Source organism: Salvelinus namaycush, chromosome 33 (assembly GCF_016432855.1).
Source record: "Salvelinus namaycush isolate Seneca chromosome 33, SaNama_1.0, whole genome shotgun sequence".
Taxonomy (NCBI): domain Eukaryota; kingdom Metazoa; phylum Chordata; class Actinopteri; order Salmoniformes; family Salmonidae; genus Salvelinus; species Salvelinus namaycush.
This window is the reverse complement of record NC_052339.1, coordinates 10745262-10760493: the sequence shown is the minus strand read 5'-3', so window position 1 is coordinate 10760493 and position 15232 is coordinate 10745262. Positions and strand designations below refer to the sequence as shown.

General features: G+C 45.1%; 1 pseudogene; it reads left to right on the top strand.

Moving 5' to 3' along the window:
* Positions 1-2143: 2143 nt before the first annotated feature.
* Positions 2144-11171, top strand: LOC120027659 (annotated as a pseudogene).
* Positions 11172-15232: the final 4061 nt, after the last annotated feature.

Genomic DNA, 15232 nt, shown 5'->3' with positions numbered 1-15232 from the left:
TTGGGGGAGGGGGCACACAGGGAGTTTGGCTGAGTCAGGTTGGAGACCTGAGCCAACTCCCCGTGCTTACCATGGCGAGCATCGTACTGGTCAGGCACCGAGTTATGCGGTGGAGCACACAGTGTCTCCAGTACACGTTCTTAGCCCAGTGTGCTACATTCCAGCTCCCCGCATCTGCCGGGCTAGGGTGAGCATCCAGCCAGGACGGGTTGTGCCAACCCTGCTCTCCAGACCTCCAATGCGCCTCCTCGGCCCAGTATATCCTGCGCCGGCTCTACGCACTGTGTCTCCGGGTACGTCTGCACAGCCCAGTGCGTCCTGTGCCAGCGCCCCTCATTTTCAGGGTGAAGATAACCACCCAGCCAGGACGGGTTGTGCAGGCTCCAAGCTCGAGACCTCCAGTGCGCCTCCATGGCCCAGTGTATCCGGTGCCTCTGCCAAGGACAGGGCCTCCTGTATGTCTCTCCAGCCTGGTGAGTCCTGTGCCTGCGCCCAGAACTAATCCTCCTGTATGTCTCCCCAGCCTGGTGAGCCCTGTGGCAGCTCCACGTACCAGACTGCCCATACGTCTCCTCACTCCAGTGATGATCCATGGCAAGAAGCCTCCAGTGATGATCCATGGCAAGAAGCCTCCAGTGATGATCCATGGCACGAAGCCTCCAGTGATGATCCATGGCACGAAGCCTCCAGTGATGATCCATGGCACGAAGCCTCCAGTGATGATCCATGGCACGGAGCCTCCAGTGATGATCCATGGCACGGAGCCTCCAGTGATGATCCATGGCACGGAGCCTCCAGTGATGATCCATGGCACGGAGCCTCCAGTGATGATCCATGGCACGGAGCCTCCAGTGATGATCCATGGCACGAAGTCTCCAGTGATGATCCATGGCACGAAGCCTCCAGTGATGATCCATGGCACGAAGCCTCCAGTGATGATCCATGGCACGAAGCCTCCAGTGATGATCCATGGCACGAAGCCTCCAGTGATGATCCATGGCAAGAAGCCTCCAGTGATGATCCATAGCACGAAGCCTCCAGTGAGGAGTCAATGCACGAAGCCTCCAACGACGGCCTCCAGTCCGGAGCCTCCAGCGACGTTCTCCAGTCCGGAGCCTCCAGCGACGTTCTCCAGTCCGGAGCCTCCAGCGAGGGCGCCCAGTCCGGGGCCCGCGACGAGGGTCCCCAGTCCGGGTTCGGCGACGAAGGTCCCTGCACCAGAGGTGCCACCAAAGTGGGGTGAGCCAGTGGTGGAGCGGGGTCTGCGTCCCGCACCTGAGCCGCCAACGCGGATAGATGCCCACCCAGACCCTCCCCTATAGGTTTAGGTTTTGCGGCTGGGGGGAGGGGGGTACTGTTACGCCCTGACCTTAGAGATCCTTTTTATGTCTCTATTTTGGATTGGTCAGGGTGTGAGTTGGGGTGGGTATTCTATGTTCTATTATTTGTATTTCTATGTTTTGGCCGGGTAGGGTTCTCAATCAGGGACAGCTGTCTATCGTTGTCTCTGATTGAGAACCATACTTAGATAGCCCTTTTTCCCACCTGTCTTTGTGGGAAGTTGACTTTTGTTTATGGCACTTAGCCTTTAGCTTCACGGTTTGTTTTGTAGTGTTGATTGTTTTGTCGGCGTATTCACTTAAATAAAATAAAATGTACCTCACCACGCTGCACCTTGGTCCAGTTCTTTCAACGGCCGTGACATCTATTTCTAAGTCTTTGATGGAAGGATCTCTCTGTGAAACATAAAACCCCTGCGTTACTCTTTCTGGCTAGCAAGCAAATCTCATCTATTTTTGGCAGTAGACTGCATACATTAAGATGTAAACAATGCACATTTCTGGGCGTGAGTGGCTTGAAAGAGACTACCTCAGGAAGATCCGTTTGGGGCACTTGGTTGAGTACGCCCTCTGAGTTCTCCCCTTCACCAAGGAAGGCTGCTGACCGATTGAATGGACTTCTGTCCACTCTCCCACAAAGGTTTCAACTCTGTCATCTTCATGCAGCACTGGGTCTCTGCCTCGGATGGTGGAGCGACCACCCCCTCCACCTGTCACCTACCGGCGTTGGTAGCAGCGAGTCTCTTTAGCCTGTGCCTCACTCCCCGTATTCCCCCTGGCTTCCTGGGATGTCCTGTCCAAACATGGGCATGCTGGTGTGGCTTGACTATGTCCAGCATTCCATCCAGTCCTGGTGCAGAGTAGAATTGAGGTCTTAGACGAAACAGGCTATCCCATGTGCGCCGGTGTCTAGTTGCGTCTTTAGTTTCCATGGTTACCACAGGTGAAAAGCACATCAAAAGCAGCAAAAATGCAGCTGAAAGTCTTCTGATTGCAAAAACCCTCCATCCATCAGTTGAAGCAACCATTCCAAAGCAATGTACAGAAAACTGCACACATGAAAATCACAATTGTACTTGTGATTTTGATGAAAGATGAAATGATCTAGCTAGTCAAAACAACTAGCTAGTTGATTGCAGAAGTACTGTAGTTTGGAGAAGTTCTCAAATGTCCAAACCAATTCAATGTCGATGGTGATAAAAAAAGATGTACAGTTGGAGTCGGAAGTTTACATACACCTAGGTTGGAGTCATTAAAACTCGTTTTTCAACCACTTCACAAATTTCTTGTTAACAAACTATAGTTTTGGCAAGTCGGTTAGGACATCTACTTTGTGCATGACACAAGTAATTTTTACAACAATTGTTTACAGACAGATAATTTCACTTATAATTCACTGTATCACAATTCCAGTGGGTCAGAAGTTTACATACACTAAGTTGACTGTGCCTTTAAACAGCTTGGAAAATTCCCAAACATTATGTCATGGCTTTAGAAGCTTCTGATAGGCTAATTGACATCATTTGAGTCAATTGGAGGAGTACCTGTGGATATATTTCATGGCTTACTTTCAAACTCCGTGCCTCTTTGCTTGACATCATGGGAAAATCAAAAGAAATCAGCTAAGACCTAAGATTTTTTTTTGTAAAACTCCATAAATCTGGTTCATCATTGGGAGCAATTTCCAAACCTCTGACGGTACCACGTTCATCTGTACAAACAATAGTACGCAAGTATAAACACCATGGGACCACGCAACCGTCATACCGCTCAGGAAGGAGACGCGTTCTGTCTCCTAGAGATGAACGTACTTTGGTGCAAAAAGTGCAAATCAATCCCAGAACAACAGCAAAAGGACCTTGTGAAGATGCTGGAGGAAACAGGTACAAAAGTATCTATATCAACAGTAAAACGAGTCCTATATCAAAATAACCTGGAAGACAAAAAGCCAGACTACGGTTTGCAACTGTACATGGGGACAAAGATCGTACTTTTTGGAGAAATGTTCTCTTGTCTGATGAAACAAAAATAGAACTGTTTGACCATAATGGCCATCGTTATGTTTGGAGGAAAAAGGGGGAGGCTTGCAAGCCGAAGAACACCATCCCAACCGTGGAGCACGGGGGTGCTTTGCTGCAGAAGGGACTGGTGCACTTCACAAACTAGATGGCATCATGAGGAATGAAAATTATGTGGATATATTGAAGCAAAATCTCAAGACATCAGTCAGGAAGTTAAAGCTTGGTCGCAAATGGGTCTTCCAAATGGACAATGACCCCAAGCATACTTCAAAGTTGTGGCAAAATGGCTTAAGAACAACAAAGTCAAGGTATTGGAGTGGCCATCACAAAGCCCTGACCTCAATCCTATAGAAAATGTGTGGGCAGAACTGAAAAAGCGTGTTCAAGCAAGGAAGCCTACAAACCTGACTCAGTTACACCAGCTCTGTCAGGAGGAATGGGCCAAAATTCACCCAACCTATTGTGGGAAGCTTGTGGAAGGCTACCCGAAAATGTAAACTTCTGACCCACTGGGAATGTGATTAAAGAAATAAAAGCTGAAATAAATCATTCTCTTTACTATTATTCTGACATTTCACATTCTTAAGGTTAGGAAAAGGGTTAGGGTCAGGGTTATAGCTAAAATGAAACAAAAAAAATCTACTTTTGATGTTAATTTGATAAAAGCTGGATCCCTACTAGTCATGGCCCACCCCCTGTTGGCTGTAAAAACTATGCGTGTCACACAGAGTTGTGTGCTAGCTAGCTGTCTGCATCGTGTCACTGAGGGACTATGGTAACAGCACATAATGATTAATCTGACAATTTATTACATTCTCAGCAATGTCATCAGCAGTCATCTAGGTTTATACAAATGTTTATGATAAACTGACAGTGTGAAAATGTGGCATCATTTGATCACAAAGAGATGAACTGCCCTGTGGTTAACAGTGAGAACAGTCTAGCAGAGATATGATTGGCGGTTCATTATACAAAAATGTTGGCTTTCCTATCCTGGCCTCAATCACCAGGAAAAACATTTAAAAGTGCCAGATAATGACAAAAAATATGTGTTTTTGTTCAAATTGAAGTGTTTAATTTTTTTTTTAAATATATATTTTTTTGTTCATTATTTTACCCCCTTTTCTCCCCAATTTGGTAGTTAGAGTCTTGTCCCATCTCTGCAACTCCTGCACAGACTCGGGAAAGGCGAAGGTCGAGAGCCGTGCGTCCTCCGAAACACAACCCAGGCAAGCCGCACTGCTTCTTGACACAATGCCCACTTAACCTGGAAACCAGCCGCACCAACGTGTCGGAGGAAACACCGTACACCTGGCGACAGTGTCAGCGTGCATTGTGCCCGGGCCGCCACAGGGGTTGCTAGTGTGCGAACGGACAAGAACATCCCTGCTGGCCAAACCCTCCCCTAACCCAAACGACGCTGGGCCAAATGCATGCCACCCCACCGGTCTTCCAGTCGCGGCCAGCTGCGACAGAGACTGGACTCGACCCAGGATCTCTAGTGGCACAGCTAGCAGGAGGCCCCTCAAATTGAAGGGTTTTATTGTTAATAAAACATATGTAAGACAGATAAATTGGCAACAATTTTTACAAATATATATTGAAGAACACGGTCAGTAGCATGAAATTGGGTTGTCCCTCGGGTCATGAGTCAAGGTTGAGTGACATATTTTGAGTAAAACAATATATTTTTGTTCACACTTTAAATGTCATTATGCAAAAGAAAGTATTAACTTTGCATAGTTGACAACTTAAAAAACTAAAATATCAACTAAATATGAACAATCTTTTACAGGGAATAACTGTCCTTCCACTCCATGTCACTAGTGTTACCCTTTATAAAAAACAGTGCTATCCGTGATCCTTAGGACGCCTCTACCCGAAACCATAACCGCTTTACATTTCAACGGGGTAGTTTAATTTAGTAGAGTACAGTAGAGTATAGTTTAATTCAGTAGAGTAGATTAAAGTACAATACACTTTACTGTTCTCTACTTTGCACTGTAATGTACAAACCTGGCTGAGACCTCATCTAGAGGGCAGTGCAGACCTGTGTAATGTCCTTCGATTCAGTATGTGGCAGAGTTGAAGTGAGTGTTCCTGCCTCTTTATAATTCATATCATCAGAGCAGCACTGTGTGAAGTATCACTGCATGGAAGGAGAAAGAGAGAGAGAGTCCTCTTCATTTCCTCAACTTACTGCGCATAGGCTGTGTTACTGCCAGATATTCAGTAAGGAGTCCTTCGTCTTCCAGTCTTTGTCTCCACTGAGAGATTGTTCGCTGCTCAGCACCCTGTATTATTTAACACTTGTTCTACGTCTCAAATGGCACCCTATTCCCTATATAGTGCACTACTGAAGTAGGGCACTATGTAGGGAATAGGGTGCCATTTGGGACATCCTGAGCAGTTGGCTGCTGTTAGAGCTGGTCTTGGATTAGTGGAAGGGGAGGGCTGTCCTGCAGGAGGGAGGGGTTAATGGTCAGGTCTCTGTTGAGTTTGCATCCCAATATTACACTTTATATACATCACAGAAGATTGAAATATAACAAAACAGTTTGACATAGAAACACAGAACTTTTGTTGTAAAAAAACTACAAGTCCTTATTAATTATGACATTTTGAATAATATTAATAACATTCCAACCATGAGATCAGAGGGCGCTTTTGGTCATTGACTGCAGGAAAGGGCTACAGAAGCTAAAGAATTGCTGATCAATCATTCTCCACTCTCTCCTCAACAAAGGAAAGGATATCAAATTCTAGTCAGCAAACTGTTTTTGTGTTTATGGTCAGATGCTGTTGTGCTGTTATTTTGCTGCCAGGACTAAGGGAAATCAAGGTAAATCAATACCTTTCTCATAATAGAGGTATAAATGTAAAAAAAAATGTATAATCATAATTCTTTCCCCTTTCACAATTTCATATTACATTAAATACAGGAGGATAGCTCTATTGAGAGTCTAGAGAATGATAAAGCACATTGCAGTGGGTGGCAGAGAAAGGTTGTTGTTCTACTTGTTGTCCTTGCCCTAGGCCAGAGAAGACAGGAGGAGTGCTATGGTCAGGGGTCAAGAGCTGTGGAGAGTGTCTGGAGTCTGGACCACACTGTGCCTGGTGTAAGGAGGAGGTACTGTAAGAGGGTTCAGTCATCTGGCCTATTTGCTACTTAAATTATTGGAGTACATTAGTCTTAGAAAATATTTATTTTTTCATATAATGTCCAAATAGCATGATACTTTGTTTTACTGTTCTTCCATGATGTGTAGACTTTCATAGAACCAGGTTAGCAGACGTGGGAGCATTGTGACACCTCCAGGGCTCTGCTGGAGAGAGGCTGCCTGGTGGAGCACCTCGAGAACCCTAGAGGTTCCACAGGCCTCCTGGAGATCCACAAGGTCACCTCCAGACCCCAGGACCAGAAACACCAGCCCAGGCTGGACCCCCACCACATTACCCAGTTATAGCCCCAAAGAGTCCTGCTACACCTGTGCCCTGGTAGGCCATGTGTATATATAAATTGTATATATAAGTCATTGGTCATTATAGTGACATATAAGTAATACTGTATGTCAGCAAAGGGGACATATAACTACAATGGTTAAATTCCATTATTTTCTAACCATTCTGATGAGACCATGAGTTCTCTATGTAAGTATTGGCTACTTGACTGACTGAGTATCCACCTCAACTCTGACAAGCAGATAGATGTGCTCGGTTTTTCTGGGTGTAGTGTGTGAATGTAATAAGTGGCTTCCTCTTGGTACAGGCGAGCCCCAGACCTTTGAGGTGAAGTTCAAGCGTGTGCAGGACTACCACATAGACCTGTGCTACCTGATGCACCTCTCCTTCTCCATGAAGGACGACCTGGCCAACGTCAAGAGGCTGGGGACACACCTGATGGAGGAGATGAGGAACACCACCAGCAACGTCAGAATGTGTGAGTGTGTGTTTGTTTGTGTGCGCACATGTGCCTGTTTGCATGCTTGCCTGGCTGCCTGCATCCCTGCCTGGAGAACTGACTGGGCCAGATTTGTATATTCATTACTGTTAAACCGTATATTTTATTATTTCTCTGAAGGCTTTGGAGCATTTGTGGACAAGACAGTGATGCCCTATTGAGGGGATGCTCCAGAACCTGTGTAAAAGGATGGAGTCCTGGCCTTGATCCCCTCCCTTCACCTACCACAATCTCTTGGGCCTCACAGCTGGTGGTGGTGGTGGGGGGAGCAGCGAACTCCGGAAACCTTGACTCACCAGAGGGGGGCCTGGATGCCTTGACGCAGGCCGCCATGTGTGAAATAAAGTGAGGTTGGATACACACCCAGTAGGGGGTAGAGCTGCTGTGTTGGATTGTTATGTTGTTTTGTCTGGGTTAGTGTGTTTGTGTTACCTTAACTCCTTTTGGGATCATTTTTAGACCAATGGGCTGTGCTGGCTTCCACTTTGCTGGAGACGGGGAACCTGGGAGCGATCGTTCTGCCCAACGATGGGAAATGTCACCTGGAAAACAATGTGTACACCAGAGGTAACCTCCAGGTACAGCTATGCTCTATCCAGAACCCCTCAATAAACACAATAGGATTTGCAAGTATAACAGAGTTCCTTGAGCTAATTCCTAGGCTAAAACTCAGTGGGATAACACAGCCTTGTAGAGTGCATGCAGGAAACCCTGGTTTGAATCCCATTGGTCACACTAGCATGTCTCTAACGGAAGACTAAATAGTAGTATCTTCCTTTATATTCTTACAGTAGCTAGTGTGAGAGGATATTAGGGAGTGGCAGTAACTCCATGCAGTACAGACTGCAGAAGTAGACAGAAGTCTACAGAAGACAGACAGAAGTCAACGGCAGTGATTTAAAGGTCAATATCATTTGTAAAGAGGATACTGTCAGGCACTTCCTGATTTGAAATAGCTGGGGTCACCATGGAATAATCCTGACAGAGCCTTTTTATCTCCTAAACTAAGTCTGTGTGTTTGTGTCTATGTGTGTGTGTGTGTGTTATATCGAGCCTCCCTCCACACTGTGCTACTGAGTGTGTTACAGACCATTTCTGTTTGGATAAGTGCCCACTCAGGGTGGGGAATGGACATGTGAAATATGGATCCCCACACTCCTTCTAAATTGGATTTATTTATCCCTTTTCAGAGAAGGAAATGGAATGTTTGTCTGATAGAGTGGGGGGTAGAGATAGAAATAGAGAGAGTGTACGGTCTGTCTTCCTGTTAGGACTATCCCTCTGTGGCTCACCTTGCTGAGAAGCTGAGAGAAAAAAATATATCCAGATCATCTTTGCTGTGACCGAGGACGTCACACACCTGTACGAGGTAGAAACCCATCTTTATCTCCTCCTCCTCATCCATTCCTCCCTCTCTCCAACCACAACATTACACTAAATATCTTTGACAGCACAATACAGTATATATAGTTTAACAGTAACTCCTCTGTATTTTATCAAGATGGATGTAGTGTTGTTTTATTCTTCTGGCATATCCTGAAGAGCACCTTCTCAAAAAGTGCTGTCGGAACGCTCTCCAACAACTCCCAAAACATCCTGCGTATAATAGGCATATAACGTAAGTGCAGCAGAATACTCCCTTCCTACACAGGTCATTATTTCTGTGTGTACGAGGCTGCTGACGAACTGCTGACACCTCCTCAGCTACAGAGGTTAACTGTCACACACACATGCACACACACACACGCACGCACACACACAGACCCACACAAAAACACACTCCTCCTCAGCTAAAAAGGTTAACTCTGTTATTGACCCCAGGACCTGACCTCTGAGGTTGTTATGGAGAAGAGTGAGCTGCCTGCAGGCTTCCAGATATCATACAGCTCCCACTGTAAGAACAATGATGAAGAGCTGCTGGAGAGAGAGGACCAGGGAAGGAGGTGCTCCAATATATCCATTGGTGATGAGGTGTGTGTGTGTGTGTGTGTGTGTGTGTGTGTGTGTGTGTGTGTGTGTGTGTGTGTGTGTGTGTGTGTGTGTGTGTGTGTGTGTGTGTGTGTGTGTGTGTGTGTGTGTGTGTGTGTGTGTGAGAGAGATACATACAGTTGAAATTAGATACACCTTAGCCAAATACATTTAAACTCAGTTTTTCACAATTCCTGACATTTAATCCGAGCAAATATTCCCTGTTTTAGGTCAGTTAGGATCACCACTTTATTTTAAGATTGTGAAATGTCAGAATAATAGTAGAGAGAATGATTAATTTCAACTTTTATTTCTTACATCACATTCCCAGTGGATCAGAAGTTTACATACACTCAATTAGTATTTGGTAGCATATCCTTTAAAATGTTTAACTTGGGTCAAACGTTGAAGGGTTGCCTTCTACAAACTTCCCACAATAAGATGGGTGAATTTTGGCCCATTCCTCCTGACAGAGCTGGTGTAACTGAGTCAGGTTTGTAGGCCTCCTTGCTCGCACACGCTTTTTCAGTTCTGCCCACACATTTTCTATAGGATTGAGGTCAGGGCTTTGTGATGGCCACTCCAATACCTTGACTTTGTTGTCCTTAAGCCATTTTGCCACAACTTTGGAAGTATGCTTGGGGTCATTGTTCTTTTGGAAGACCCAAGCTTTAACTTCCTGACTGATGTCTTGAGATGTTGCTTCAATATATCCACCATCCACAGAAAAGCATCCCCACAACATGATGCTGCCATGGGATGGTGTTCTTCGGCTTGCAAGCCTCCCCCTTTTTCCTCCAAACATAACGATGGTCATTATGGCCAAACAGTTCTATTTTTGTTTCATCAGAACAGAGAACATTTCTCCAAAAAGTATGATCTTTGACCCCATGTGCAGTTGCAAACCGTAGTTTGGCTTTTTTATGGCGGTTTTGGAGAAGTGACTTCTTCCTTGCTGAGCGGTCTTTCAGGTTATTTTTTATATAGGACTCGTTTTACTGTGGAGATAGATACTTTTGTACCTGTTTCCTCCAGCATCTTCACAAGGGCCTTTGCTGCTGTTCTGGGATTGATTTGCACTTTTCGCACCAAAGTACGTTCATCTCTAGGAGACAGAACGCGTCTGCTTCCTGAGCGGTATGACGGCTGCGTGGTCCCATGGTGTTTATACTTGCGTACTATTGTTTGTACAGATGAACGTGATACCTTCAGGCGTTTGGAAATTTCTCCCAAGTATGAACCAGACTTGTGGAGGTCTACAATTTTTTTCTGAGGTCTTGGCTGATTTATTTTGATTTTCCCATGATGTCAAGCAGAGGCACTGAGTTTGAAGGTAGGCCTTGAAACACATCCACAGGTACACCTCCAATTGACTCAAATTATGTCAATTAGCCTATCAGAAGCTTCTAAAGTCATGACATAATTCTGGAATTGTCCAAGCTGTTTAAAGGCACAGTCAACTTAGTGTATGTAAACTTCTGACCCACTGGAATTGTGATACAGTGAATTATAAGTGAAATAATCTGTCTGTAAACAATTGTTGGAAAAATTACTTGTGTCATGCACAAAGTAGATGTTCTAACCGACTTGCCAAAACTATAGTTTGTTAACAAGAAATTTGTGGAGTGGTTGAAAAACAAGTTTTAATGACTCCAACATAAGTGTATGTTAACTTCCGACTTCAGATGTATATCAGGGCTATATAACTATATTCAGGCTATTTTCACATCTCCCGTCTAGGTGAAGTTTAATGGAACCATCACTGCCCCTCCATATCTGTCTGGTACCAGTATGGGACAGTTGCGTGGGGTCATCAAGCCCCAGGGGTATAGTGAGGAGCTGGAGATTTTGCTGAAGCCCATATGTGACCGTCCATGTTAGAGGGACAGGGTTCCACACTGCCCAGCCTGTAGCCATGGTAACAGTGCCCTCGAGTGTGGAGTGTGCAGGTAAGAATCTGTGTCCCAAATGGCATCATATTCCGTATATAGTGCTAGTTGCAAATCCTACCCCATTGAATATGAATGACGAGGTCATCATGTCTCTTACAGTTGTAGGGAGGGGTGTGTCGGAACGTTGTGTGAGAAAGTAAAGCCGGGCAAAGGGGATCATGGGAGATACCTGTGTTGCCATGACAATGTTTCAGAAGAGTGCAGTGGGTATGGGGAGTATGTTTGTGGAAAGTGTTTGTGCCATAATAGCCACAAAAATCCCACATTTCATGCTTACTATGTGCAGTTCTGTGAGTGCAGTGACTTCCGCTGTGACCAGTACCGGGGCTTACCATGTGGAGGTAGGTGTGTGCTCTCTCTCACATCTGACATACAGTTGTTTTCTACTGCTTTACATAGGCAGGTCAACTGTAACGTTGTCTTTGTAATGGTCAGTGTGTGTGTGCACGTTCGTTCGTCTCTGTGATTCAGGGTGGGGCAGGTGTGTGTGTGCCAGTGTCTTCTAGGGTTCAGTGGCAGTGCGTGTGAGTGCCCACTCAGCACGGACAGATGTTTGTCCCATAGCAGCCTGGCCTGTGCAGGGAGGGGCGTCTGCAGCTGCGGTGCTTGTCTTTGCCAGGACAGACGTTACCAAGGGCCCTACCTGTGACCTGTGCCCCACCTGCCCTAGCGCATGCACTGCACACAGGTATGGAGTGGCAGCCAAGTGAACATTAATATCTAACATTTGTAAGAACAAGTGCATAAATTGGAATTTGACTGCAAGGAGAGCTCTACACTCATACTTGACTTTTTCCTACAAGCACCGACATTGCTGATAGCTAATTTATTGAGGAAAATGTTACTTACAATAGCTAGGTTTCCATCCAATTGGCGACAGACTTTCATGTGAATATTATAAAATCTTCATCAAAACAATATGGGCATTTCCCCACCAGAGATGTGTTTCCATCAAAATGACTTGTGGAAATAAAAGGCTGTGCGTGATGACATAGTGCACATACAAATGTTGTGGTTCAATTCCCATGTACTGAATAAAAAGTTGGGGTTGGGGTTCCATCCCATTTTCAACTCAACTGATGGTTTTCTCACAAAAATTGTTGCGTCACATAGCGAGTGTGCCCACTGGTATTGGCACGCGCACTCTAGCCAACAGCTTTGCAGGTACAGCGCGGGTATAGCCTACATGATGAGATCATTATGGACTAAAGAGCGAGATTATTTTTACTTGCCAAACCGCAGCCGAGCATAGATTATCATATCACCAGAATAAGACCATGGACATTTATTGGAAAGGAGCATCAAGCTCAGCACCTTGCACTTTCACCACCTGTCAAGGGATGACGCTGGAGAGGCGAAGCAGGTACGGGGAGTCAAACATTTAATATGGAACGGACATAGAACGAGACAGGAACAGCGTGACACACGGGTAACACAGACAAATAACAATCAATGCAGCAGCCGGGAACAGAGCTAGGGAACTGACAAATATAGGGGAAGGAATAAACAGGTGATGTGAGTGAGTCCAAAATCGCTGATGCGCGTGACGAGGGTAGGCAGGTGTGCGTAATTGATGATGGCAGGAGTGCGCAATGCAGGGCAGCCTGGGGGGGGGGGGAGAGCGGGAGCAGGTGTGACACCACCCTGTGAAATTCATCATCATTTATTTCATCTGTAGCCTAATAAACTGCATGCTTTCCACACAACATGGACCACACAACATGTCATCGCGTGACTCCAAGTTGACTTTGTTATGATAGTTATTATATCAATATTTGCGCACAGACATTTATCGCATAATTCATTTTACCGACACGAAAAGAACCCACCTTGTCTAGCGTATTTTGTTTTGTCGACATTTGGAAAGTTTACCAACAAATGTTCTGTTTCCATCAGGCCTGTCGTGACATTTTTATCTGACATGTACTTTACTCGCATGAAAAGGTTGGATGGAAACCTAGTTTATGGCTTAGCTATATGGTTGTCTCACCTAGCTATCTTAAGATGAATGCACTAACTGTAAGTCGCTCAGGATAAGAGCGTCTCCTAAATGACAAAAATGTTAAACGTTTACATACAAGTATTCATGAAAGAGAGACACATCAAACATTAAACATATAATCACATAGCAATGCAGATTGCAGATTGCTAGATTGCATCCTGTGTCTGGCCTTTTACCAGGGTCTGTCAGAGGAGATGTGCCCACCTGAACCTTACCCTGGTGGGGAAGCAACCTGGTCAGCTACCCCTTGCCTCTGAGCACCACCACCCCTCCAACGGTTTCCACAGATGTAAGGAGAGGGACACGGACGGGTGCTTGGTTCTCTTCTTGTATCTGGCCAGACAGAGACAGGGCTTTGCCCACATTCACACAGCCCTAAAGCGAGGTACTAAAACCTATATTGTCAAAGATAATAATCGTTTTGCACTCATGAATGTTCACTCATTTGATTGTGGTTAATTTCTCCAGCCCCATACCTCAGTTGTTTACCAAAAAAGTGCTGGGTGACCAGTTTGTTGCTGTTTAAATCCCAGATTTAAAGCCACACTGTCATAATTCCTGCTGTTCGAAGGTAATTTGAATTAATGACACACCAATTGCTTCTTCAAAGTGGCAAAAGTGAGGCTGTTGCAATGGGAGGTTGTGTCTTTAATGTTTGATCTTATTTTCTTCCTCCCAGAGTGCCTGTCAGGTTCTGATGTAGTTCTGCTGACTGCAGTGGTGTCTGGGTCCATGGTTTGGTCTCTGTACTGCTCTGCTAACGACTCACCTCCATCCACAACCAGAGAGAGTTTGCCCGCTTCCACAAAGAACTGGGAGGGATGACCTGGCTAATTGCGAGTCCTGCCAGCCCTGCTATACCCTCTGACCGCAGGCCCCGTTCCAAATGGCACCCTATTCCCTGTATAGTGCACTACTTTTGACCAGGCCCCCTAGCACTATATAGAGAATAGGGTGCCATTTGGGACGTAGACCTATTCTCAGTGTCTGGCTTGCCCTGATGTGGCTGTAGACACCATGGAGGGTTGGAAGCTACAGGTCAGACGTATCAGGGAAAGTGTTTCACCAGACTCACAACAATATACAGTACATTAGCTGTTTTGTCTCTTCAATGTCTGTGAATTAGGATTGTGGTGGGAGAAATCATTGGGGATCATATATGTACCGATAGTGTTCCTCTATTCCATTACAGGGTGAGAAGCCAATCTACAAGAGTGCCATCACATCTATTGTCAATCCAAAGTATAAATGATGGACGTGCTTAAACCAACTCAAGAAGTCTACTCACTCTTAGAGCCTTGAGCCTGTGATGGGAAAGATAACTCAAGACCAAGGGACAATAGAAGAACACACATTAGTTCCTCTCATAATTTCTATTAAGGATGCATTCATTCACCCATGCCACAGGGTGCTCACCGTGTGGACAAATAATACAGATCATTATATATCATCAAAACATGGTGATGACAAATGTTCATTTGATTAAAAACGTTTGTTACATTAACTTGTTGGAGTAATATACAGTTTATTTCACCTTACGTCAGAATTAGAGAAAGGATGCAGAAACTAAGAAAACAAACATGCAGGTGGCAGGCAGATTAGATTTCATATTTATATTTACAACCATTCACTGGCTTAAAGAGGTGATGTAGGGAGGCCTTTCCACACAAGTAGGCGATATGTTACATCTGACTCCATCATTGAACCAGCATCAGTGGTAAGGACCCATTGTCCTCTATAAGTTTTACTATCACGTCTCCTCTCCAAAGTGGAAACTAGCCAAGTAAGTCAGACAGCAAGTTTAAGTCCCTAATGGCACCCTATTCCCTTTATAGTGCACTGCTTTTGACCAGGAACCATAGGGCTCTGGTCAAAAGTAGTGCACAATATAGGGAATAGAGTGCCATTTTGCACGTACCCTAAGTCATCTTCAACTGAGAACATGAATCACCAAGATTAATACAAAACACAAAAAATCATGAATATAA